Genomic DNA, 26317 nt, shown 5'->3' on the forward strand with positions numbered 1-26317 from the left:
ACGGAAGAAGTCCTTCAGCGCCGTGCCCAAGCCTGCATTTGATTGGCTTGTGTCGTGCTCACTCATTTTTTCCACGCGCACTCATTTAGTACATGAAGTAGCAGACGTGTAGAAGGAGCTTAACAGCGGCCAAGCCACGCAGAGGGGAAACTCGCGGTAACTCACGACACTCACACTCTCGGGAGTCAAACAGGATCGGAGGCGACAATCGCGTAGCTTCACTAAACCAAACAAGCACTCCTCTTCACTAATGTTTGTGGAACCACTAGGCCGAGCACACTAACACCAACGCATGAACGTAGCGAAGCAGAGCCTCAATATGCGAAAAACGACGCCACTTAACCCAAACAGGGAAGATCACTTTTGTTGTTGCTAGCACGCACCGTCTGTTTACAAACAAAACACGAAACGTTTACGGACTGAGCGCACCAATCACAGCACCAACTTAACAGATCTCCAGGTGATCACTTGTCGGCTAGGCAGCTGGTTTGGGTTGACCAATGCTGTCCGCCGGGCGTAACCGCCGGGACGCAGGAATGAATCACGCCCAAATCACAGCACAATCCGCTGAACCAAGGAAACCACTACTGGAACTTCGACTTCACGACCCAAACTTTAGGGTTTAAAACAATTCGGCGTATTAGCGTCACTTTTACAAGAGGCACCAGTGAATAACAACAGAGCAGACAGTTTCACGTCTGCTAGCACTGACTGCCACCGACTGTCGTCCATGTGTCTTGGCTAATGTGTCTCGGCTATGGTGTCTTGGCTAAGGTGTCTTGGCTAATGTGTCTTGGCTAAGAAGTCTTTACTAATGTGTCTTGGCTAAGGTGTCTTGGCTAAGGTGTCTTGGCTAATGTGTCTCGGCTAATGTGTCTTAGCTAATGTGTCTTGGCTAAGGTGTCTTGGCTGGTGTGTCTTGGCTAAGGTGTCTTGGCTAAGGTGTCTCGGCTAATGTGTCTTAGCTAATGTGTCTTGGCTAAGGTGTCTCTTCTAATGTGTCTTGGCTAAGGTGTCTTGGCTGATGTGTCTTGGCTAAGGTGTCTTGGCTAAGGTGTCTTGGCTAATGTGTCTTGGCTAATGTTTCTTGGCTAAGGTGTCTTGGCTGATGTGTCTTGGCTAAGGTGTCTTGGCTAAGGTGTCTTGGCTAATGTGTCTTAGCTAATGTGTCTTGGCTAATGTGTCTCGGCTAATGTGTCTTGGCTAAGGTGTCTTGGCTGGTGTGTCTTGGCTAAGGTGTCTTGGCTAAGGTGTCTCGGCTAATGTGTCTTAGCTAATGTGTCTTGGCTAATGTGTCTCTTCTAATGTGTCTTGGCTAAGGTGTCTTGGCTGATGTGTCTTGGCTAAGGTGTCTTGGCTAAGGTGTCTTGGCTAAGGTGTCTTGGCTAATGTGTCTTGGCTAAGGTGTCTTGGCTAATGTGTCTTGGCTGATGTGTCTTGGCTAAGGTGTCTTGGCTAAGGTGTCTCGGCTCATGTGTCTTAGCTAATGTGTCTTGGCTGATGTGTCTTGGCTAAGGTGTCTTGGCTAAGGTGTCTTGGCTAATGTGTCTTGGCTAATGTGTCTTGGCTAAGGTGTCTTGGCTTATGTGTCTCGGCTAATGTGTCTTGGCTAATGTGTCTCGGCTAATGTGTCTTGCCTAAGGTGTCTTGGCTAAGGTGTCTTGGCTAATGTGTCTTGGCTAAAGTGTCTTGGCTAATGTGTCTTGGCTAAGGTGTATTGCATAAGGTGTCTTGGCCAATGTGTCTTGGCTAATGTGTCTTGGCTAAAGTGTCTTGGCTAATGTGTCTCGGCTAATGTGTCTTGGCTAATGTGTCTTGGCTAATGTGTCTCGGCTAAGGTGTCTTGGCTAAGGTGTCTTGGCTAATATGTCTTAGCTAATGTGTCTTTGCTAATGTGTCTTGGCTAAGGTGTCTTGACTAATGTGTCTTGCCTAATGTGTCTTGGCTAAGGTGTCTCGGCTAATGTGTCTTGGCTAAGGTGTCTTGGCTAAGGTGTCTTGGCTAAGGTGTCTTGGCTAATGTGTCTTGGCTAATGTGTTTTAGCTAATGTGTCTTGGCTAATGTGTCTTGGCTAATGTGTCTTGGCTAATGTGTCTCGGCTAATGTGTCTTGGCTAAGGTGCCTTGGCAAAGGTGTCTTGGCTAAGGTGTTTTGGCTAAGGTGTCTTGGCTAAGGTGTCTTGGCTAAGGTGTCTTGACTAATGTGTCTTTTCTAAGGTGTCTTGGCTAAGGTGTCTTGGCTAATGCGTCTTGGCTAATGTGTCTTGGCTAAGGTGTCTTGGCTCAGGTGTCTTGGCTAATGTGTCTTGGCTAAGGTGTCTTGGCTAATGTGTCTCGGCTAAAGTGTCTTGGCTAAGGTGTCTTGGCTAATGTGTCTTGGCTAAGAAGTCTTTACTAATGTGTCTTGGCTAAGGTGTCTTGGCTAAGGCGTCTTGACTAATGTGTCTTGGCTAATTTGTCTTGGCTAATGTGTCTTGGCTAATGTGTCTCGGCTAATGTGTCTTGGCTAATGTGTCTTGGCTAAGGTGTCTTGGCTAATGTGTCTTGGCTAATGTGTCTCGGCTAATGTGTCTTGGCTAATGTGTCTCGGCTAATGTGTCTTGGCTAATGTGTCTTGGCTAAGGTGTCTTGCCTAAGGTGTCTTGGCTAATGTGTCTTGGCTAATGTGTCTTGGCTAATGTATCTTAGCTAATGTGTCTTGGCGAAGGTGTCTTGGCTAATGTGTATCGGCTAATGTGTCTTGGCTAATGTGTCTCGGCTAATGTGTCTTGGCTAATGTGTCTTGGCTAATGTGTCTTGGATAATGTGTCTTGGCTAATGTGTCTCGGCTAATGTGTCTTGGCTAAGGTGTCTTGGCTAATGTGTCTTGGCTAAGGTGTCTTGGCTAATGTGTCTTGGCTAATGTGTCTTGGCTAATGTGTCTTAGCTAATGTGTCTTGGGTATTGTGTCTTGGCTAATGTGTCTTGGCTAATGTGTCTCGGCTAATGAGTCTTGGCTAATGTGTCTCGGCTAATGTGTCTTGGCTAATGTGTCTTGGCTAATGTGTCTTGGCTAATGTGTCTTGGCTAATGTGTCTCGGCTTGTGTGTCTTGGCTAATGTGTCTCGGCTTATGTGTCTTGGCTAATATGTCTTGGCTAAGGTGTCTTGGCTAAGGTGTCTTGGCTAATGTGTCTTGGCTAATGTGTCTTGGCTAAGGTGTCTTGGCTAATGTGTCTTGGCTAATGTGTCTTGGCTAATGTGTCTTGGCTAAGGTGTCTTGGCTAATGTGTCTCGGCTAATGTGTCTTGGCTAAAGTGTCTCGGCTAATGTGTCTTGGCTGATGTGTTTTGGCTAATGTGTCTTGGCTAATGTGTCTTGGCTAATGTGTCTTGGCTAATGTGTCTTGGCTAAAGTGTCTGGGCTAAGGTGTCTTGGCTAAGGTGTCTTGGCTAATGTGTCTTGGCTGATGTGTCTTAGCTAATATGTCTTGGCTAAAGTGTCTGGGCTAAGGTGTCTTGGCTAAGGTGTTTTGGGTAATGTGTCTTGGCTAAGGTGTCTTGGCTAATGTGTCTTGGCTAAGGTGTCTTGGCTAAGGTGTCTTGGCTAAGGTGTCTTGGCTAATGTGTCTTGGCTAATGTGTCTTGGCTAAAGTGTCTTGGCTAAAGTGTCTTGGCTAAGGTGTCTTGGCTAAGGTGTCTTAGCTCATGTGTCTTGGCTAAGGTGTCTTGGCTAAGGTGTCTTGGCTAATGTGTCTTGGCTAATGTGTCTTGGCTAATGTGTCTTGGCTAATGTGTCTTGGCTAATGTGTCTTGGCTAAGGTGTCTTGGCTAAGGTGTCTCGGCTAATGTGTCTTGGCTAATGTGTCTCGGCTAATGTGTCTTGGCTAAGGTGTCTTGGCTAATGTGTCTTGGCTAATGTGTCTTGGCTAATGTGTCTTGGCTAATGTGTCTTGGCTAAAGTGTCTGGGCTAAGGTGTCTTGGCTAAGGTGTCTTGGCTAATGTGTCTTGGCTAATGTGTCTTAGCTAATGTGTCTTGGCTAAAGTGTCTGGGCTAAGGTGTCTTGGCTAAGGTGTCTTGGCTAAGGTGTCTTGGCTAATGTGTCTTGGCTAAGGTGTCTTGGCTAATGTGTCTTGGCTAATGTGTCTTGGCTAAGGTGTCTTGGCTAAGGTGTCTTGGCTAATGTGTCTTGGCTAATGTGTCTTGGCTAAAGTGTCTTGGCTAAAGTGTCTTGGCTAAGGTGTCTTAGCTCATGTGTCTTGGCTAAGGTGTCTTGGCTAAGGTGTCTTGGCTAATGTGTCTTGGCTAATGTGTCTTGGCTAAGGTGTCTCGGCTAATTTTTCTTGGCTAATGTGTCTTGGCTAAGGTATCTTGGCTAATGTGTCTTTTCTAAGGTGTCTCGGCTAATGTGTCTTGGCTAATGTGTCTTGGCTAATGTGTCTTGGCTAATGTGTCTTGGCTAAGGTGTCTTGGCTAATGTGTCTCGGCTAATGTGTCTTGGCTAAGGTGTCTCGGCTAATGTGTCTTGGCTAATGTGTCTTGGCTAATGTGTCTTGGCTAATGTGTCTTGGCTAATGTGTCTTTTCTAAGGTGTCTTGGCTAATGTGTCTTGGCTAATGTGTCTTAGCTAATGTAGATTTGCTAATGTGTCTTGGCTAAGGTGTCTTGGCTAATGTGTCTTAGCTAATGTGTCTTGGCTAATGTGTCTTGGCTAATGTGTCTTGGCTAATGTGTCTTGGCTAAGGTGTCTTGACTAATGTGTCTCGGTCAATGTGTCTTGGCTAAGGTGTCTCGGCTAATGTGTCTTGGCTAATGTGTTTTAGCTAATGTGTCTTGGCTAATGTGTCTTGGCTAATGTGTCTCGGCTTATGTGTCTTGGCTAATGTGTCTTGGCTAAGGTGTCTTGGCTAAGGTGTCTTGGCTAATGTGTCTTGGCTAATGTGTCTCGGCTAATGTGTCTTGGCTAATGTGTCTCGGCTAATGTGTCTTGGCTAATGTGTCTTGGCTAAGGTGTCTTGGCTAAGGTGTCTTGGCTAATGTGTCTCGGCTAAAGTGTCTTGGCTAATGTGTTTTAGCTAATATGTCTTAGCTAATGTGTCTTTGCTAATGTGTCTTGGCTAAGGTGTCTTGGCTAAGGTGTCTTGGCTAATGTGTCTTGGCTAATGTGTTTTAGCTAATATGTCTTAGCTAATGTGTCTTTGCTAATGTGTCTTGGCTAAGGTGTCTTGACTAATGTGTCTTGGCTAATGTGTCTTGGCTAAGGTGTCTCGGCTAATGTGTCTTGGCTAAGGTGTCTTGGCTAAGGTGTCTTAGCTAAGGTGTCTTGGCTAATGTGTCTTGGCTAATGTGTTTTAGCTAATGTGTCTTGGCTAATGTGTCTTGGCTAATGTGTCTTGGCTAATGTGTCTCGGCTAATGTGTCTTGGCTAAGGTGCCTTGGCAAAGGTGTCTTGGCTAAGGTGTTTTGGCTAAGGTGTCTTGGCTAAGGTGTCTTGGCTAAGGTGTCTTGACTAATGTGTCTTTTCTAAGGTGTCTTGGCTAAGGTGTCTTGGCTAATGTGTCTTGGCTAATGTGTCTTGGCTAAGGTGTCTTGGCTAATGTGTCTTGGCTAATGTGTCTTGGCTAAGGTGTCTTGGCTAATGTGTCTTGGCTAAAAAGTCTTTACTAATGTGTCTTGGCTAAGGTGTCTTGGCTAATGTGTCTTAGCTAATGTGTCTTGGCTAAGGTGTCTTGGCTAATGTGTCTTGGCTAATGTGTCTTGGCTAAGGTGTCTTGGCTCAGGTGTCTTGGCTAATGTGTCTTGGCTAAAAAGTCTTTACTAATGTGTCTTGGCTAAGGTGTCTTGGCTAATGTGTCTTAGCTAATGTGTCTTGGCTAATGTGTCTTGGCTAATGTGTCTTGGCTAATGTGTCTTGGCTAATGTGTCTTGGCTAAGGTGTCTTGGCTCAGGTGTCTTGGCTAAAGTGTCTTGGCTAAGGTGTCTTGGCTAATGTGTCTTGGCTAAAAAGTCTTTACTAATGTGTCTTGGCTAATGTGTCTTGGCTAATGTGTCTCGGCTAATGTGTCTTGGCTAATGTGTCTTGGCTAAGGTGTCTTGGCTAATGTGTCTTGGCTAATGTGTCTCGGCTAATGTGTCTTGGCTAATGTGTCTCGGCTAATGTGTCTTGGCTAATGTGTCTTGGCTAAGGTGTCTTGCCTAAGGTGTCTTGGCTAATGTGTCTTGGCTAATGTGTCTTGGCTAATGTGTCTTAGCTAATGTGTCTTGGCTAAGGTGTCTTGGTTAATGTGTATCGGCTAATGTGTCTTGGCTAATGTGTCTCGGCTAATGTGTCTTGGCTAATGTGTCTTGGCTAATGTGTCTTGGATAATGTGTCTTGGCTAATGTGTCTCGGCTAATGTGTCTTGGCTAAGGTGTCTTGGCTAATGTGTCTTGGCTAAGGTGTCTTGGCTAATGTGTCTTGGCTAATGTGTCTTGGCTAATGTGTCTTGGCTAATGTGTCTTGGGTATTGTGTCTTGGCTAATGTGTCTTGGCTAATGTGTCTCGGCTAATGTGTCTTGGCTAATGTGTCTCGGCTAATGTGTCTTGGCTAATGTGTCTTGGCTAATGTGTCTTGGCTAATGTGTCTTGGCTAATGTGTCTCGGCTAATGTGTCTTGGCTAATGTGTCTCGGCTTATGTGTCTTGGCTAATGTGTCTTGGCTAAGGTGTCTTGCCTAAGGTGTCTTGGCTAATGTGTCTTGGCTAATGTGTCTTGGCTAAGGTGTCTTGGCTAATGTGTCTTGGCTAATGTTATTTTTTTTTTTTACAAGGAGTTTAAAATCTTCGAAAGACACCCACAGTGGGGGACATGGGATTTTTACCCAGTAAAAAACTCTCCTTTAACCCTGTGCACCCTCCCACGGAATCACCTCGCGGTATTACTTCATGGGAGGGGCAGTGCTGTGCACTTAGTCTACTTGGTACGTACTAGCAACATATAACACTTTCGAGCACATGTAGGTTTTACACTGAACGGTCACACACGCACACACAAACAACACAACACTTCACACTAAACACTCAGGCAAGACCATGCATCTGGTCTTCTCTCCACCACCGCTGCAGCTTTGTAACGACCTGGCGCATCATCGTCGACGCAGCCTCCCACGTATTGCTGTTCTGGAGCATCAGCTGCACCTAGTTTGAGTGCCCAACCTCCGTATCGCACATGTCGTTCAGCTGCTGACGTTCGGCGATGAACCTTGGACAGCCGAACATGACATGTTCTGCCGTCTCGTCGGCGTCCGGACAAGCTGGGCACCGCGGCGAAGACGCGTGCGTAAACCTATGCAAGTAGCTCCGGAAGCAGCCATGGCCGGAAAGAATCTGCGTGACGAAGAAGTCTACGTCACCATGCGTCCTTCCAACCCATGCCGCAACATCGGGAATCAGCGAATAGGTCCATCTGCCTGTTGTTGAACTTGACCAGCTGCTCTGCCATTTCTGCGTCGTCTCTGCCCTGATGCGTTTCTTCACAGCTGCAGTGAGAGGTTCCCCCGCACGTGCCGTCCGGAAATTCTCCAAGTCCTCCTCAAGAATGATGCATAGGGGCATCATACCCGATATCACGCAAACCGCATCGTACGAGATGGTACGGTAAGCACTAGCAACACGCATGGCCAATCGCCGATGTACTCTACGTACAGTATTCTGGTGCTGCTTTTCCGACAGAATATGCGCCCAGACTGGCGCACCATATCTTATAACGGATATGGCAACGCTTGCGTGAAGACGTCGTATGCTGCTGCTGGGTCCACCTATGTTTGGCATGAATGATGCCAATGCATTTGCGGTCTTCATGGCTTTATTGCATGCATCATCTAGATGGTGCTTGAATTTCAGCCGGTCATCGATTCGAATCCCAAGGTATTTGAGATTCCTGACGGACTCAATGTGTTCTGAGCCCACCAGTATCGATGCCTTCTGCACTTCCTTATGGCTGCTGATGAGTATGAACTCTGTTTTCGCGTGCGCAATTTCTAAGCAGGCTGCTTTCATCCATTCATCGATTCTACCGACAGCATCCGTGGCTAACATCTCAACCTCCTCGATGGATTCGCCGGTGACTGTTAACGCAATGTCGTCTGCAAAGTCTGTCTTGGCTAATGTGTCTTGGCTAATGTGCCTTGGCTAAGGTGTCTTGGCTAATGTGTCTCGGCTAATGTGTCTTGGCTAATGTGTCTTGGCTAATGTGTCTTGGCTAATGTGTCTTGGCTAATGTGTCTTGGCTAATGTGTCTTGGCTAAAGTGTCTGGGCTAAGGTGTCTTGGCTAAGGTGTCTTGGCTAATGTGTCTTTTCTAATGTGTCTTAGCTAATGTGTCTTGGCTAAAGTGTCTGGGCTAAGGTGTCTTGGCTAAGGTGTCTTGGCTAATGTGTCTTGGCTAAGGTGTCTTGGCTAATGTGTCTTGGCTAAGGTGTCTTGGCTAAGGTGTCTTGGCTAAGGTGTCTTGGCTAATGTGTCTTGGCTAATGTGTCTTGGCTAAAGTGTCTTGGCTAAAGTGTCTTGGCTAAGGTGTCTTGGCTAAGGTGTCTTAGCTAATGTGTCTTGGCTAAGGTGTCTTGGCTAATGTGTCTTGGCTAATGTGTCTTGGCTAATGTGTCTTGGCTAATGTGTCTTGGCTAATGTGTCTTGGCTAAGGTGTCTTGGCTAATGTGTCTCGGCTAATGTGTCTTGGCTAATGTGTCTCGGCTAATGTGTCTTGGCTGATGTGTCTTGGCTAATGTGTCTTGGCTAATGTGTCTTGGCTAATGTGTCTTGGCTAATGTGTCTTGGCTAAAGTGTCTGGGCTAAGGTGTCTTGGCTAAGGTGTCTTGGCTAATGTGTCTTGGCTAATGTGTCTTAGCTAATGTGTCTTGGCTAAAGTGTCTGGGCTAAGGTGTCTTGGCTAAGGTGTCTTGGCTAAGGCGTCTTGGCTAATGTGTCTTGGCTAAAGAGTCTTGGCTAAGGTGTCTTAGCTCATGTGTCTTGGCTAAGGTGTCTTGGCTAAGGTGTCTTGGCTAAGGTGTCTTGGCTAATGTGTCTTGGCTAATGTGTCTTGGCTAATGTGTCTTGGCTAAAGTGTCTGGGCTAAGGTGTCTTGGCTAAGGTGTCTTGGCTAATGTGTCTTGGCTAATGTGTCTTAGCTAATGTGTCTTGGCTAAAGTGTCTGGGCTAAGGTGTCTTGGCTAAGGTGTCTTGGCTAATGTGTCTTGGCTAAGGTGTCTTGGCTAATGTGTCTTGGCTAAGGTGTCTTGGCTAAGGTGTCTTGGCTGATGTGTCTTGGCTAATGTGTCTTGGCTAATGTGTCTTGGCTAATGTGCTTGGCTAATGTGTCTTGGCTAAAGTGTCTGGGCTAAGGTGTCTTGGCTAAGGTGTCTTGGCTAATGTGTCTTGGCTAATGTGTCTTGGCTAATGTGTCTTGGCTAAAGTGTCTGGGCTAAGGTGTCTTGGCTAAGGTGTCTTGGCTAATGTGTCTTGGCTAATGTGTCTTAGCTAATGTGTCTTGGCTAAAGTGTCTGGGCTAAGGTGTCTTGGCTAAGGTGTCTTGGCTAATGTGTCTTGGCTAAGGTGTCTTGGCTAATGTGTCTTGGCTAAGGTGTCTTGGCTAAGGTGTCTTGGCTAAGGTGTCTTGGCTAATGTGTCTTGGCTAATGTGTCTTGGCTAAAGTGTCTTGGCTAAAGTGTCTTGGCTAAGGTGTCTTGGCTAAGGTGTCTTAGCTCATGTGTCTTGGCTAAGGTGTCTTGGCTAAGGTGTCTTGGCTAATGTGTCTTGGCTAATGTGTCTTGGCTAATGTGTCTTGGCTAATGTGTCTTGGCTAATGTGTCTTGGCTAAGGTGTCTTGGCTAATGTGTCTCGGCTAATGTGTCTTGGCTAATGTGTCTCGGCTAATGTGTCTTGGCTAAGGTGTCTTGGCTAATGTGTCTTGGCTAATGTGTCTTGGCTAATGTGTCTTGGCTAATGTGTCTTGGCTAAAGTGTCTGGGCTAAGGTGTCTTGGCTAAGGTGTCTTGGCTAATGTGTCTTGGCTAATGTGTCTTAGCTAATGTGTCTTGGCTAAAGTGTCTGGGCTAAGGTGTCTTGGCTAAGGTGTCTTGGCTAAGGTGTCTTGGCTAATGTGTCTTGGCTAAGGTGTCTTGGCTAATGTGTCTTGGCTAATGTGTCTTGGCTAAGGTGTCTTGGCTAAGGTGTCTTGGCTAATGTGTCTTGGCTAATGTGTCTTGGCTAAAGTGTCTTGGCTAAAGTGTCTTGGCTAAGGTGTCTTAGCTCATGTGTCTTGGCTAAGGTGTCTTGGCTAAGGTGTCTTGGCTAATGTGTCTTGGCTAATGTGTCTTGGCTAAGGTGTCTCGGCTAATTTTTCTTGGCTAATGTGTCTTGGCTAAGGTATCTTGGCTAATGTGTCTTTTCTAAGGTGTCTCGGCTAATGTGTCTTGGCTAATGTGTCTTGGCTAATGTGTCTTGGCTAATGTGTCTTGGCTAAGGTGTCTTGGCTAATGTGTCTCGGCTAATGTGTCTTGGCTAAGGTGTCTCGGCTAATGTGTCTTGGCTAATGTGTCTTGGCTAATGTGTCTTGGCTAATGTGTCTTGGCTAATGTGTCTCGGCTAATGTGTCTTGGCTAATGTGTCTTGGCTAATGTGTCTTAGCTAATGTAGATTTGCTAATGTGTCTTGGCTAAGGTGTCTTGGCTAATGTGTCTTAGCTAATGTGTCTTGGCTAATGTGTCTTGGCTAATGTGTCTTGGCTAATGTGTCTTGGCTAAGGTGTCTTGACTAATGTGTCTCGGTCAATGTGTCTTGGCTAAGGTGTCTCGGCTAATGTGTCTTGGCTAAGGTGTCTTGGCTAATGTGTCTTGGCTAAGGTGTCTTGGCTAATGTGTCTTGGCTAATGTGTTTTAGCTAATGTGTCTTGGCTAATGTGTCTTGGCTAATGTGTCTCGGCTTATGTGTCTTGGCTAATGTGTCTTGGCTAAGGTGTCTTGGCTAAGGTGTCTTGGCTAATGTGTCTTGGCTAATGTGTCTCGGCTAATGTGTCTTGGCTTATGTGTCTCGGCTAATGTGTCTTGGCTAATGTGTCTTGGCTAAGGTGTCTTGGCTAAGGTGTCTTGGCTAATGTGTCTTGGCTAAAGTGTCTTGGCTAAAGTGTTTTAGCTAATATGTCTTAGCTAATGTGTCTTTGCTAATGTGTCTTGGCTAAGGTGTCTTGGCTAAGGTGTCTTGGCTAATGTGTCTTGGCTAATGTGTTTTAGCTAATATGTCTTAGCTAATGTGTCTTTGCTAATGTGTCTTGGCTAAGGTGTCTTGACTAATGTGTCTTGGCTAATGTGTCTTGGCTAAGGTGTCTCGGCTAATGTGTCTTGGCTAAGGTGTCTTGGCTAAGGTGTCTTAGCTAAGGTGTCTTGGCTAATGTGTCTTGGCTAATGTGTTTTAGCTAATGTGTCTTGGCTAATGTGTCTTGGCTAATGTGTCTTGGCTAATGTGTCTCGGCTAATGTGTCTTGGCTAAGGTGCCTTGGCAAAGGTGTCTTGGCTAAGGTGTTTTGGCTAAGGTGTCTTGGCTAAGGTGTCTTGGCTAAGGTGTCTTGACTAATGTGTCTTTTCTAAGGTGTCTTGGCTAAGGTGTCTTGGCTAATGTGTCTTGGCTAATGTGTCTTGGCTAAGGTGTCTTGGCTCAGGTGTCTTGGCTAATGTGTCTTGGCTAAGGTGTCTTGGCTAATGTGTCTTGGCTAAAAAGTCTTTACTAATGTGTCTTGGCTAAGGTGTCTTGGCTAATGTGTCTTGGCTAATGTGTCTTGGCTAATGTGTCTTGGCTAATGTGTCTCGGCTAATGTGTCTTGGCTAAGGTGCCTTGGCAAAGGTGTCTTGGCTAAGGTGTTTTGGCTAAGGTGTCTTGGCTAAGGTGTCTTGGCTAAGGTGTCTTGACTAATGTGTCTTTTCTAAGGTGTCTTGGCTAAGGTGTCTTGGCTAATGTGTCTTGGCTAATGTGTCTTGGCTAAGGTGTCTTGGCTCAGGTGTCTTGGCTAATGTGTCTTGGCTAAAAAGTCTTTACTAATGTGTCTTGGCTAAGGTGTCTTGGCTAATGTGTCTTGGCTAATGTGTCTTGGCTAATGTGTCTTGGCTAATGTGTCTTGGCTAATGTGTCTTGGCTAATGTGTCTTGGCTAAGGTGTCTTGGCTCAGGTGTCTTGGCTAAAGTGTCTTGGCTAAGGTGTCTTGGCTAATGTGTCTTGGCTAAAAAGTCTTTACTAATGTGTCTTGGCTAATGTGTCTTGGCTAATGTGTCTCGGCTAATGTGTCTTGGCTAATGTGTCTTGGCTAAGGTGTCTTGGCTAATGTGTCTTGGCTAATGTGTCTCGGCTAATGTGTCTTGGCTAATGTGTCTCGGCTAATGTGTCTTGGCTAATGTGTCTTGGCTAAGGTGTCTTGCCTAAGGTGTCTTGGCTAATGTGTCTTGGCTAATGTGTCTTGGCTAATGTGTCTTAGCTAATGTGTCTTGGCTAAGGTGTCTTGGCTAATGTGTATCGGCTAATGTGTCTTGGCTAATGTGTCTCGGCTAATGTGTCTTGGCTAATGTGTCTTGGCTAATGTGTCTTGGATAATGTGTCTCGGTTAATGTGTCTCGGCTAATGTGTCTTGGCTAAGGTGTCTTGGCTAATGTGTCTTGGCTAAGGTGTCTTGGCTAATGTGTCTTGGCTAATGTGTCTTGGCTAATGTGTCTTGGCTAATGTGTCTTGGGTATTGTGTCTTGGCTAATGTGTCTTGGCTAATGTGTCTCGGCTAATGTGTCTTGGCTAATGTGTCTCGGCTAATGTGTCTTGGCTAATGTGTCTTGGCTAATGTGTCTTGGCTAATGTGTCTTGGCTAATGTGTCTCGGCTAATGTGTCTTGGCTAATGTGTCTCGGCTTATGTGTCTTGGCTAATGTGTCTTGGCTAAGGTGTCTTGCCTAAGGTGTCTTGGCTAATGTGTCTTGGCTAATGTGTCTTGGCTAAGGTGTCTTGGCTAATGTGTCTTGGCTAATGTTATTTTTTTTTTTTTACAAGGAGTTTAAAATCTTCGAAAGACACCCACAATGGGGGACATGGGATTTTTACCCAGTAAAAAACTCTCCTTTAACCCTGTGCACCCTCCCACGGAATCACCTCGCGGTATTACTTCATGGGAGGGGCAGTGCTGTGCACTTAGTCTACTTGGTACGTACTAGCAACATATAACACTTTCGAGCACATGTAGGTTTTACACCGAACGGTCACACACGCACACACAAACAACACAACACTTCACACTAAACACTCAGGCAAGACCATGCATCTGGTCTTCTCTCCACCACCGCTGCAGCTTTGTAACGACCTGGCGCATCATCGTCGACGCAGCCTCCCACATATTGCTGTTCTGGAGCATCAGCTGCACCTAGTTTGAGTGCCCAACCTCCGTATCGCACATGTCGTTCAGCTGCTGACGTTCGGCGATGAACCTTGGACAGCCGAACATGACATGTTCTGCCGTCTCGTCGGCGTCCGGACAAGCTGGGCACCGCGGCGAAGACGCGTGCGTAAACCTATGCAAGTAGCTCCGGAAGCAGCCATGGCCGGAAAGAATCTGCGTGACGAAGAAGTCTACGTCACCATGCGTCCTTCCAACCCATGCCGCAACATCGGGAATCAGCGAATAGGTCCATCTGCCTGTTGTTGAACTTGACCAGCTGCTCTGCCATTTCTGCGTCGTCTCTGCCCTGATGCGTTTCTTCACAGCTGCAGTGAGAGGTTCCCCCGCACGTGCCGTCCGGAAATTCTCCAAGTCCTCCTCAAGAATGATGCATAGGGGCATCATACCCGATATCACGCAAACCGCATCGTACGAGATGGTACGGTAAGCACTAGCAACACGCATGGCCAATCGCCGATGTACTCTACGTACAGTATTCTGGTGCTGCTTTTCCGACAGAATATGCGCCCAGACTGGCGCACCATATCTTATAACGGATATGGCAACGCTTGCGTGAATACGTCGTATGCTGCTGCTGGGTCCACCTATGTTTGGCATGAATGATGCCAATGCATTTGCGGTCTTCATGGCTTTATTGCATGCATCATCTAGATGGTGCTTGAATTTCAGCCGGTCATCGATTCGAATCCCAAGGTATTTGAGATTCCTGACGGACTCAATGTGTTCTGAGCCCACCAGTATCGATGCCTTCTGCACTTCCTTATGGCTGCTGATGAGTATGAACTCTGTTTTCGCGTGCGCAATTTCTAAGCAGGCTGCTTTCATCCATTCATCGATTCTACCGACAGCATCCGTGGCTAACATCTCAACCTCCTCGATGGATTCGCCGGTGACTGTTAACGCAATGTCGTCTGCAAAGTCTGTCTTGGCTAATGTGTCTTGGCTAATGTGTCTTGGCTAAGGTGTCTTGGCTAATGTGTCTCGGCTAATGTGTCTTGGCTAATGTGTCTTGGCTAATGTGTCTTGGCTAATGTGTCTTGGCTAATGTGTCTTGGCTAATGTGTCTTGGCTAATGTGTCTTGGCTAAAGTGTCTGGGCTAAGGTGTCTTGGCTAAGGTGTCTTGGCTAATGTGTCTTTTCTAATGTGTCTTAGCTAATGTGTCTTGGCTAAAGTGTCTGGGCTAAGGTGTCTTGGCTAAGGTGTCTTGGCTAATGTGTCTTGGCTAAGGTGTCTTGGCTAATGTGTCTTGGCTAAGGTGTCTTGGCTAAGGTGTCTTGGCTAAGGTGTCTTGGCTAATGTGTCTTGGCTAATGTGTCTTGGCTAAAGTGTCTTGGCTAAAGTGTCTGGGCTAAGGTGTCTTGGCTAAGGTGTCTTGGCTAATGTGTCTTGGCTAATGTGTCTTAGCTAATGTGTCTCGGCTAATGTGTCTTGGCTAATGTGTCTCGGCTAATGTGTCTTGGCTAAGGTGTCTTGGCTAATGTGTCTTGGCTAATGTGTCTTGGCTAATGTGTCTTGGCTAATGTGTCTTGGCTAAAGTGTCTGGGCTAAGGTGTCTTGGCTAAGGTGTCTTGGCTAATGTGTCTTGGCTAAGGTGTCTTGGCTAATGTGTCTTGGCTAAGGTGTCTTGGCTAAGGTGTCTTGGCTAAGGTGTCTTGGCTAATGTGTCTTGGCTAATGTGTCTTGGCTAAAGTGTCTTGGCTAAAGTGTCTTGGCTAAGGTGTCTTGGCTAAGGTGTCTTAGCTCATGTGTCTTGGCTAAGGTGTCTTGGCTAAGGTGTCTTGGCTAATGTGTCTTGGCTAATGTGTCTTGGCTAATGTGTCTTGGCTAATGTGTCTTGGCTAATGTGTCTTGGCTAAGGTGTCTTGGCTAATGTGTCTCGGCTAATGTGTCTTGGCTAATGTGTCTCGGCTAATGTGTCTTGGCTAAGGTGTCTTGGCTAATGTGTCTTGGCTAATGTGTCTTGGCTAATGTGTCTTGGCTAATGTGTCTTGGCTAAAGTGTCTGGGCTAAGGTGTCTTGGCTAAGGTGTCTTGGCTAATGTGTCTTGGCTAATGTGTCTTAGCTAATGTGTCTTGGCTAAAGTGTCTGGGCTAAGGTGTCTTGGCTAAGGTGTCTTGGCTAAGGTGTCTTGGCTAATGTGTCTTGGCTAAGGTGTCTTGGCTAATGTGTCTTGGCTAATGTGTCTTGGCTAAGGTGTCTTGGCTAAGGTGTCTTGGCTAATGTGTCTTGGCTAATGTGTCTTGGCTAAAGTGTCTTGGCTAAAGTGTCTTGGCTAAGGTGTCTTAGCTCATGTGTCTTGGCTAAGGTGTCTTGGCTAATGTGTCTTGGCTAATGTGTCTTGGCTAAGGTGTCTCGGCTAATTTTTCTTGGCTAATGTGTCTTGGCTAAGGTATCTTGGCTAATGTGTCTTTTCTAAGGTGTCTCGGCTAATGTGTCTTGGCTAATGTGTCTTGGCTAATGTGTCTTGGCTAATGTGTCTTGGCTAAGGTGTCTTGGCTAATGTGTCTCGGCTAATGTGTCTTGGCTAAGGTGTCTCGGCTAATGTGTCTTGGCTAATGTGTCTTGGCTAATGTGTCTTGGCTAATGTGTCTTGGCTAAGGTGTCTTTTCTAAGGTGTCTTGGCTAATGTGTCTTGGCTAATGTGACTTAGCTAATGTAGATTTGCTAATGTGTCTTGGCTAAGGTGTCTTGGCTAATGTGTCTTAGCTAATGTGTCTTGGCTAATGTGTCTTGGCTAATGTGTCTTGGCTAATGTGTCTTGGCTAAGGTGTCTTGACTAATGTGTCTCGGTCAATGTGTCTTGGCTAAGGTGTCTCGGCTAATGTGTCTTGGCTAAGGTGTCTTGGCTAATGTGTCTTGGCTAAGGTGTCTTGGCTAATGTGTCTTGGCTAATGTGTTTTAGCTAATGTGTCTTGGCTAATGTGTCTTGGCTAATGTGTCTCGGCTTATGTGTCTTGGCTAATGTGTCTTGGCTAAGGTGTCTTGGCTAAGGTGTCTTGGCTAATGTGTCTTGGCTAATGTGTCTCGGCTAATGTGTCTTGGCTTATGTGTCTCGGCTAATGTGTCTTGGCTAATGTGTCTTGGCTAAGGTGTCTTGGCTAAGGTGTCTTGGCTAATGTGTCTCGGCTAAAGTGTCTTGGCTAATGTGTTTTAGCTAATATGTCTTAGCTAATGTGTCTTTGCTAATGTGTCTTGGCTAAGGTGTCTTGGCTAAGGTGTCTTGGCTAATGTGTCTTGGCTAATGTGTTTTAGCTAATATGTCTTAGCTAATGTGTCTTTGCTAATGTGTCTTGGCTAAGGTGTCTTGACTAATGTGTCTTGGCTAATGTGTCTTGGCTAAGGTGTCTCGGCTAATGTGTCTTGGCTAAGGTGTCTTGGCTAAGGTGTCTTAGCTAAGGTGTCTTGGCTAATGTGTCTTGGCTAATGTGTTTTAGCTAATGTGTCTTGGCTAATGTGTCTTGGCTAATGTGTCTTGGCTAATGTGTCTCGGCTAATGTGTCTTGGCTAAGGTGCCTTGGCAAAGGTGTCTTGGCTAAGGTGTTTTGGCTAAGGTGTCTTGGCTAAGGTGTCTTGGCTAAGGTGTCTTGACTAATGTGTCTTTTCTAAGGTGTCTTGGCTAAGGTGTCTTGGCTAATGTGTCTTGGCTAATGTGTCTTGGCTAAGGTGTCTTGGCTAATGTGTCTTGGCTAATGTGTCTTGGCTAAGGTGTCTTGGCTAATGTGTCTTGGCTAAAAAGTCTTTACTAATGTGTCTTGGCTAAGGTGTCTTGGCTAATGTGTCTTAGCTAATGTGTCTTGGCTAAGGTGTCTTGGCTAATGTGTCTTGGCTAATGTGTCTTGGCTAAGGTGTCTTGGCTCAGGTGTCTTGGCTAATGTGTCTTGGCTAAAAAGTCTTTACTAATGTGTCTTGGCTAAGGTGTCTTGGCTAATGTGTCTTGGCTAATGTGTCTTGGCTAATGTGTCTTGGCTAATGTGTCTTGGCTAATGTGTCTTGGCTAATGTGTCTTGGCTAAGGTGTCTTGGCTCAGGTGTCTTGGCTAAAGTGTCTTGGCTAAGGTGTCTTGGCTAATGTGTCTTGGCTAAAAAGTCTTTACTAATGTGTCTTGGCTAATGTGTCTTGGCTAATGTGTCTCGGCTAATGTGTCTTGGCTAATGTGTCTTGGCTAAGGTGTCTTGGCTAATGTGTCTTGGCTAATGTGTCTCGGCTAATGTGTCTTGGCTAATGTGTCTCGGCTAATGTGTCTTGGCTAATGTGTCTTGGCTAAGGTGTCTTGCCTAAGGTGTCTTGGCTAAGGTGTCTTGGCTAATGTGTCTTGGCTAATGTGTCTTAGCTAATGTGTCTTGGCTAAGGTGTCTTGGCTAATGTGTATCGGCTAATGTGTCTTGGCTAATGTGTCTCGGCTAATGTGTCTTGGCTAATGTGTCTTGGCTAATGTGTCTTGGATAATGTGTCTCGGTTAATGTGTCTCGGCTAATGTGTCTTGGCTAAGGTGTCTTGGCTAATGTGTCTTGGCTAAGGTGTCTTGGCTAATGTGTCTTGGCTAATGTGTCTTGGCTAATGTGTCTTGGCTAATGTGTCTTGGGTATTGTGTCTTGGCTAATGTGTCTTGGCTAATGTGTCTCGGCTAATGTGTCTTGGCTAATGTGTCTCGGCTAATGTGTCTTGGCTAATGTGTCTTGGCTAATGTGTCTTGGCTAATGTGTCTTGGCTAATGTGTCTCGGCTAATGTGTCTTGGCTAAGGTGTCTTGCCTAAGGTGTCTTGGCTAATGTGTCTTGGCTAATGTGTCTTGGCTAATGTGTCTTAGCTAATGTGTCTTGGCTAAGGTGTCTTGGCTAATGTGTATCGGCTAATGTGTCTTGGCTAATGTGTCTCGGCTAATGTGTCTTGGCTAATGTGTCTTGGCTAATGTGTCTTGGATAATGTGTCTCGGTTAATGTGTCTCGGCTAATGTGTCTTGGCTAAGGTGTCTTGGCTAATGTGTCTTGGCTAAGGTGTCTTGGCTAATGTGTCTCGGCTAATGTGTCTTGGCTAATGTGTCTTGGCTAAGGTGTCTTGCCTAAGGTGTCTTGGCTAATGTGTCTTGGCTAATGTGTCTTGGCTAATGTGTCTTAGCTAATGTGTCTTGGCTAAGGTGTCTTGGCTAATGTGTATCGGCTAATGTGTCTTGGCTAATGTGTCTCGGCTAATGTGTCTTGGCTAATGTGTCTTGGCTAATGTGTCTTGGATAATGTGTCTCGGTTAATGTGTCTCGGCTAATGTGTCTTGGCTAAGGTGTCTTGGCTAATGTGTCTTGGCTAAGGTGTCTTGGCTAATGTGTCTTGGCTAATGTGTCTTGGCTAATGTGTCTTGGCTAATGTGTCTTGGGTATTGTGTCTTGGCTAATGTGTCTTGGCTAATGTGTCTCGGCTAATGTGTCTTGGCTAATGTGTCTCGGCTAATGTGTCTTGGCTAATGTGTCTTGGCTAATGTGTCTTGGCTAATGTGTCTTGGCTAATGTGTCTCGGCTAATGTGTCTTGGCTAATGTGTCTCGGCTTATGTGTCTTGGCTAATGTGTCTTGGCTAAGGTGTCTTGCCTAAGGTGTCTTGGCTAATGTGTCTTGGCTAATGTGTCTTGGCTAAGGTGTCTTGGCTAATGTGTCTTGGCTAATGTTATTTTTTTTTTTTTACAAGGAGTTTAAAATCTTCGAAAGACACCCACAGTGGGGGACATGGGATTTTTACCCAGTAAAAAACTCTCCTTTAACCCTGTGCACCCTCCCACGGAATCACCTCGCGGTATTACTTCATGGGAGGGGCAGTGCTGTGCACTTAGTCTACTTGGTACGTACTAGCAACATATAACACTTTCGAGCACATGTAGGTTTTACACCGAACGGTCACACACGCACACACAAACAACACAACACTTCACACTAAACACTCAGGCAAGACCATGCATCTGGCCTTCTCTCCACCACCGCTGCAGCTTTGTAACGACCTGGCGCATCATCGTCGACGCAGCCTCCCACATATTGCTGTTCTGGAGCATCAGCTGCACCTAGTTTGAGTGCCCAACCTCCGTATCGCACATGTCGTTCAGCTGCTGACGTTCGGCGATGAACCTTGGACAGCCGAACATGACATGTTCTGCCGTCTCGTCGGCGTCCGGACAAGCTGGGCACCGCGGCGAAGACGCGTGCGTAAACCTATGCAAGTAGCTCCGGAAGCAGCCATGGCCGGAAAGAATCTGCGTGACGAAGAAGTCTACGTCACCATGCGTCCTTCCAACCCATGCCGCAACATCGGGAATCAGCGAATAGGTCCATCTGCCTGTTGTTGAACTTGACCAGCTGCTCTGCCATTTCTGCGTCGTCTCTGCCCTGATGCGTTTCTTCACAGCTGCAGTGAGAGGTTCCCCCGCACGTGCCGTCCGGAAATTCTCCAAGTCCTCCTCAAGAATGATGCATAGGGGCATCATACCCGATATCACGCAAACCGCATCGTACGAGATGGTACGGTAAGCACTAGCAACACGCATGGCCAATCGCCGATGTACTCTACGTACAGTATTCTGGTGCTGCTTTTCCGACAGAATATGCGCCCAGACTGGCGCACCATATCTTATAACGGATATGGCAACGCTTGCGTGAAGACGTCGTATGCTGCTGCTGGGTCCACCTATGTTTGGCATGAATGATGCCAATGCATTTGCGGTCTTCATGGCTTTATTGCATGCATCATCTAGATGGTGCTTGAATTTCAGCCGGTCATCGATTCGAATCCCAAGGTATTTGAGATTCCTGACGGACTCAATGTGTTCTGAGCCCACCAGTATCGATGCCTTCTGCACTTCCTTATGGCTGCTGATGAGTATGAACTCTGTTTTCGCGTGCGCAATTTCTAAGCAGGCTGCTTTCATCCATTCATCGATTCTACCGACAGCATCCGTGGCTAACATCTCAACCTCCTCGATGGATTCGCCGGTGACTGTTAACGCAATGTCGTCTGCAAAGTCTGTCTTGGCTAATGTGCCTTGGCTAATGTGTCTTGGCTAAGGTGTCTTGGCTAATGTGTCTCGGCTAATGTGTCTTGGCTAATGTGTCTTGGCTAATGTGTCTTGGCTAATGTGTCTTGGCTAATGTGTCTTGGCTAATGTGTCTTGGCTAAAGTGTCTGGGCTAAGGTGTCTTGGCTAAGGTGTCTTGGCTAAGGTGTCTTGGCTAATGTGTCTTTTCTAATGTGTCTTAGCTAATGTGTCTTGGCTAAAGTGTCTGGGCTAAGGTGTCTTGGCTAAGGTGTCTTGGCTAATGTGTCTTGGCTAAGGTGTCTTGGCTAATGTGTCTTGGCTAAGGTGTCTTGGCTAAGGTGTCTTGGCTAAGGTGTCTTGGCTAATGTGTCTTGGCTAATGTGTCTTGGCTAAAGTGTCTTGGCTAAGGTGTCTTGGCTAAGGTGTCTTGGCTAAGGTGTCTTAGCTCATGTGTCTTGGCTAAGGTGTCTTGGCTAATGTGTCTTGGCTAATGTGTCTTGGCTAATGTGTCTTGGCTAATGTGTCTTGGCTAATGTGTCTTGGCTAATGTGTCTTGGCTAAGGTGTCTTGGCTAATGTGTCTCGGCTAATGTGTCTTGGCTAATGCGTCTCGGCTAATGTGTCTTGGCTGATGTGTCTTGGCTAATGTGTCTTGGCTAATGTGTCTTGGCTAATGTGTCTTGGCTAATGTGTCTTGGCTAAAGTGTCTGGGCTAAGGTGTCTTGGCTAAGGTGTCTTGGCTAATGTGTCTTGGCTAATGTGTCTTAGCTAATGTGTCTTGGCTAAAGTGTCTGGGCTAAGGTGTCTTGGCTAAGGTGTCTTGGCTAAGGTGTCTTGGCTAAAGTGTCTTGGCTAAAGTGTCTTGGCTAAGGTGTCTTAGCTCATGTGTCTTGGCTAAGGTGTCTTGGCTAATGTGTCTTGGCTAATGTGTCTTGGCTAAGGTGTCTCGGCTAATTTTTCTTGGCTAATGTGTCTTGGCTAAGGTATCTTGGCTAATGTGTCTTTTCTAAGGTGTCTCGGCTAATGTGTCTTGGCTAATGTGTCTTGGCTAATGTGTCTTGGCTAATGTGTCTTGGCTAAGGTGTCTTGGCTAATGTGTCTCGGCTAATGTGTCTTGGCTAAGGTGTCTCGGCTAATGTGTCTTGGCTAATGTGTCTTGGCTAATGTGTCTTGGCTAATGTGTCTTGGCTAAGGTGTCTTTTCTAAGGTGTCTTGGCTAATGTGTCTTGGCTAATGTGTCTTAGCTAATGTAGATTTGCTAATGTGTCTTGGCTAAGGTGTCTTGGCTAATGTGTCTTAGCTAATGTGTCTTGGCTAATGTGTCTTGGCTAATGTGTCTTGGCTAATGTGTCTTGGCTAAGGTGTCTTGACTAATGTGTCTCGGTCAATGTGTCTTGGCTAAGGTGTCTCGGCTAATGTGTCTTGGCTAAGGTGTCTTGGCTAATGTGTCTTGGCTAAGGTGTCTTGGCTAATGTGTCTTGGCTAATGTGTTTTAGCTAATGTGTCTTGGCTAATGTGTCTTGGCTAATGTGTCTCGGCTTATGTGTCTTGGCTAATGTGTCTTGGCTAAGGTGTCTTGGCTAAGGTGTCTTGGCTAATGTGTCTTGGCTAATGTGTCTCGGCTAATGTGTCTTGGCTTATGTGTCTCGGCTAATGTGTCTTGGCTAATGTGTCTTGGCTAAGGTGTCTTGGCTAAGGTGTCTTGGCTAATGTGTCTCGGCTAAAGTGTCTTGGCTAATGTGTTTTAGCTAATATGTCTTAGCTAATGTGTCTTTGCTAATGTGTCTTGGCTAAGGTGTCTTGGCTAAGGTGTCTTGGCTAATGTGTCTTGGCTAATGTGTTTTAGCTAATATGTCTTAGCTAATGTGTCTTTGCTAATGTGTCTTGGCTAAGGTGTCTTGACTAATGTGTCTTGGCTAATGTGTCTTGGCTAAGGTGTCTCGGCTAATGTGTCTTGGCTAAGGTGTCTTGGCTAAGGTGTCTTAGCTAAGGTGTCTTGGCTAATGTGTCTTGGCTAATGTGTTTTAGCTAATGTGTCTTGGCTAATGTGTCTTGGCTAATGTGTCTTGGCTAATGTGTCTCGGCTAATGTGTCTTGGCTAAGGTGCCTTGGCAAAGGTGTCTTGGCTAAGGTGTTTTGGCTAAGGTGTCTTGGCTAAGGTGTCTTGGCTAAGGTGTCTTGACTAATGTGTCTTTTCTAAGGTGTCTTGGCTAAGGTGTCTTGGCTAATGTGTCTTGGCTAATGTGTCTTGGCTAAGGTGTCTTGGCTCAGGTGTCTTGGCTAATGTGTCTTGGCTAAGGTGTCTTGGCTAATGTGTCTTGGCTAAAAAGTCTTTACTAATGTGTCTTGGCTAAGGTGTCTTGGCTAATGTGTCTTAGCTAATGTGTCTTGGCTAAGGTGTCTTGGCTAATGTGTCTTGGCTAATGTGTCTTGGCTAAGGTGTCTTGGCTCAGGTGTCTTGGCTAATGTGTCTTGGCTAAAAAGTCTTTACTAATGTGTCTTGGCTAAGGTGTCTTGGCTAATGTGTCTTGGCTAATGTGTCTTGGCTAATGTGTCTTGGCTAATGTGTCTTGGCTAATGTGTCTTGGCTAATGTGTCTTGGCTAAGGTGTCTTGGCTCAGGTGTCTTGGCTAAAGTGTCTTGGCTAAGGTGTCTTGGCTAATGTGTCTTGGCTAAAAAGTCTTTACTAATGTGTCTTGGCTAATGTGTCTTGGCTAATGTGTCTCGGCTAATGTGTCTTGGCTAATGTGTCTTGGCTAAGGTGTCTTGGCTAATGTGTCTTGGCTAATGTGTCTCGGCTAATGTGTCTTGGCTAATGTGTCTCGGCTAATGTGTCTTGGCTAATGTGTCTTGGCTAAGGTGTCTTGCCTAAGGTGTCTTGGCTAATGTGTCTTGGCTAATGTGTCTTGGCTAATGTGTCTTAGCTAATGTGTCTTGGCTAAGGTGTCTTGGCTAATGTGTATCGGCTAATGTGTCTTGGCTAATGTGTCTCGGCTAATGTGTCTTGGCTAATGTGTCTTGGCTAATGTGTCTTGGATAATGTGTCTCGGTTAATGTGTCTCGGCTAATGTGTCTTGGCTAAGGTGTCTTGGCTAATGTGTCTTGGCTAAGGTGTCTTGGCTAATGTGTCTTGGCTAATGTGTCTTGGCTAATGTGTCTTGGCTAATGTGTCTTGGGTATTGTGTCTTGGCTAATGTGTCTTGGCTAATGTGTCTCGGCTAATGTGTCTTGGCTAATGTGTCTCGGCTAATGTGTCTTGGCTAATGTGTCTTGGCTAATGTGTCTTGGCTAATGTGTCTTGGCTAATGTGTCTCGGCTAATGTGTCTTGGCTAAGGTGTCTTGCCTAAGGTGTCTTGGCTAATGTGTCTTGGCTAATGTGTCTTGGCTAATGTGTCTTAGCTAATGTGTCTTGGCTAAGGTGTCTTGGCTAATGTGTATCGGCTAATGTGTCTTGGCTAATGTGTCTCGGCTAATGTGTCTTGGCTAATGTGTCTTGGCTAATGTGTCTTGGATAATGTGTCTCGGTTAATGTGTCTCGGCTAATGTGTCTTGGCTAAGGTGTCTTGGCTAATGTGTCTTGGCTAAGGTGTCTTGGCTAATGTGTCTCGGCTAATGTGTCTTGGCTAATGTGTCTTGGCTAAGGTGTCTTGCCTAAGGTGTCTTGGCTAATGTGTCTTGGCTAATGTGTCTTGGCTAATGTGTCTTAGCTAATGTGTCTTGGCTAAGGTGTCTTGGCTAATGTGTATCGGCTAATGTGTCTTGGCTAATGTGTCTCGGCTAATGTGTCTTGGCTAATGTGTCTTGGCTAATGTGTCTTGGATAATGTGTCTCGGTTAATGCGTCTCGGCTAATGTGTCTTGGCTAAGGTGTCTTGGCTAATGTGTCTTGGCTAAGGTGTCTTGGCTAATGTGTCTTGGCTAATGTGTCTTGGCTAATGTGTCTTGGCTAATGTGTCTTGGGTATTGTGTCTTGGCTAATGTGTCTTGGCTAATGTGTCTCGGCTAATGTGTCTTGGCTAATGTGTCTCGGCTAATGTGTCTTGGCTAATGTGTCTTGGCTAATGTGTCTTGGCTAATGTGTCTTGGCTAATGTGTCTCGGCTAATGTGTCTTGGCTAATGTGTCTCGGCTTATGTGTCTTGGCTAATGTGTCTTGGCTAAGGTGTCTTGCCTAAGGTGTCTTGGCTAATGTGTCTTGGCTAATGTGTCTTGGCTAAGGTGTCTTGGCTAATGTGTCTTGGCTAATGTTATTTTTTTTTTTTTACAAGGAGTTTAAAATCTTCGAAAGACACCCACAGTGGGGGACATGGGATTTTTACCCAGTAAAAAACTCTCCTTTAACCCTGTGCACCCTCCCACGGAATCACCTCGCGGTATTACTTCATGGGAGGGGCAGTGCTGTGCACTTAGTCTACTTGGTACGTACTAGCAACATATAACACTTTCGAGCACATGTAGGTTTTACACCGAACGGTCACACACGCACACACAAACAACACAACACTTCACACTAAACACTCAGGCAAGACCATGCATCTGGTCTTCTCTCCACCACCGCTGCAGCTTTGTAACGACCTGGCGCATCATCGTCGACGCAGCCTCCCACATATTGCTGTTCTGGAGCATCAGCTGCACCTAGTTTGAGTGCCCAACCTCCGTATCGCACATGTCGTTCAGCTGCTGACGTTCGGCGATGAACCTTGGACAGCCGAACATGACATGTTCTGCCGTCTCGTCGGCGTCCGGACAAGCTGGGCACCGCGGCGAAGACGCGTGCGTAAACCTATGCAAGTAGCTCCGGAAGCAGCCATGGCCGGAAAGAATCTGCGTGACGAAGAAGTCTACGTCACCATGCGTCCTTCCAACCCATGCCGCAACATCGGGAATCAGCGAATAGGTCCATCTGCCTGTTGTTGAACTTGACCAGCTGCTCTGCCATTTCTGCGTCGTCTCTGCCCTGATGCGTTTCTTCACAGCTGCAGTGAGAGGTTCCCCCGCACGTGCCGTCCGGAAATTCTCCAAGTCCTCCTCAAGAATGATGCATAGGGGCATCATACCCGATATCACGCAAACCGCATCGTACGAGATGGTACGGTAAGCACTAGCAACACGCATGGCCAATCGCCGATGTACTCTACGTACAGTATTCTGGTGCTGCTTTTCCGACAGAATATGCGCCCAGACTGGCGCACCATATCTTATAACGGATATGGCAACGCTTGCGTGAAGACGTCGTATGCTGCTGCTGGGTCCACCTATGTTTGGCATGAATGATGCCAATGCATTTGCGGTCTTCATGGCTTTATTGCATGCATCATCTAGATGGTGCTTGAATTTCAGCCGGTCATCGATTCGAATCCCAAGGTATTTGAGATTCCTGACGGACTCAATGTGTTCTGAGCCCACCAGTATCGATGCCTTCTGCACTTCCTTATGGCTGCTGATGAGTATGAACTCTGTTTTCGCGTGCGCAATTTCTAAGCAGGCTGCTTTCATCCATTCATCGATTCTACCGACAGCATCCGTGGCTAACATCTCAACCTCCTCGATGGATTCGCCGGTGACTGTTAACGCAATGTCGTCTGCAAAGTCTGTCTTGGCTAATGTGTCTTGGCTAATGTGTCTTGGCTAAGGTGTCTTGGCTAATGTGTCTCGGCTAATGTGTCTTGGCTAATGTGTCTTGGCTAATGTGTCTTGGCTAATGTGTCTTGGCTAATGTGTCTTGGCTAATGTGTCTTGGCTAAAGTGTCTGGGCTAAGGTGTCTTGGCTAAGGTGTCTTGGCTAAGGTGTCTTGGCTAATGTGTCTTGGCTAATGTGTTTTAGCTAATGTGTCTTGGCTAATGTGTCTCGGCTAAAGTGTCTTGGCTAATGTGTC

The 26317-nt window shown here is 46.2% G+C and overlaps 1 protein-coding gene across 1 annotated transcript in view; it reads left to right on the forward strand.

Moving 5' to 3' along the window:
• LOC125774396 (uncharacterized) overlaps positions 1-26317 on the forward strand; it is a 158030-nt gene that overhangs the window by 14278 nt on the left and 117435 nt on the right. The window contains exon 4 of the mRNA XM_049444624.1: positions 929-3392. The gene's annotated coding sequence lies outside the window, so the exon portion shown is untranslated. The remainder of the gene's footprint in view (positions 1-928; positions 3393-26317) is intronic.

The sequence above is a fragment of the Anopheles funestus genome, unplaced genomic scaffold (assembly GCF_943734845.2).
Source record: "Anopheles funestus unplaced genomic scaffold, idAnoFuneDA-416_04 scaffold_36_ctg1, whole genome shotgun sequence".
In the NCBI taxonomy this organism is placed as follows: Eukaryota; Metazoa; Arthropoda; class Insecta; order Diptera; family Culicidae; genus Anopheles; species Anopheles funestus.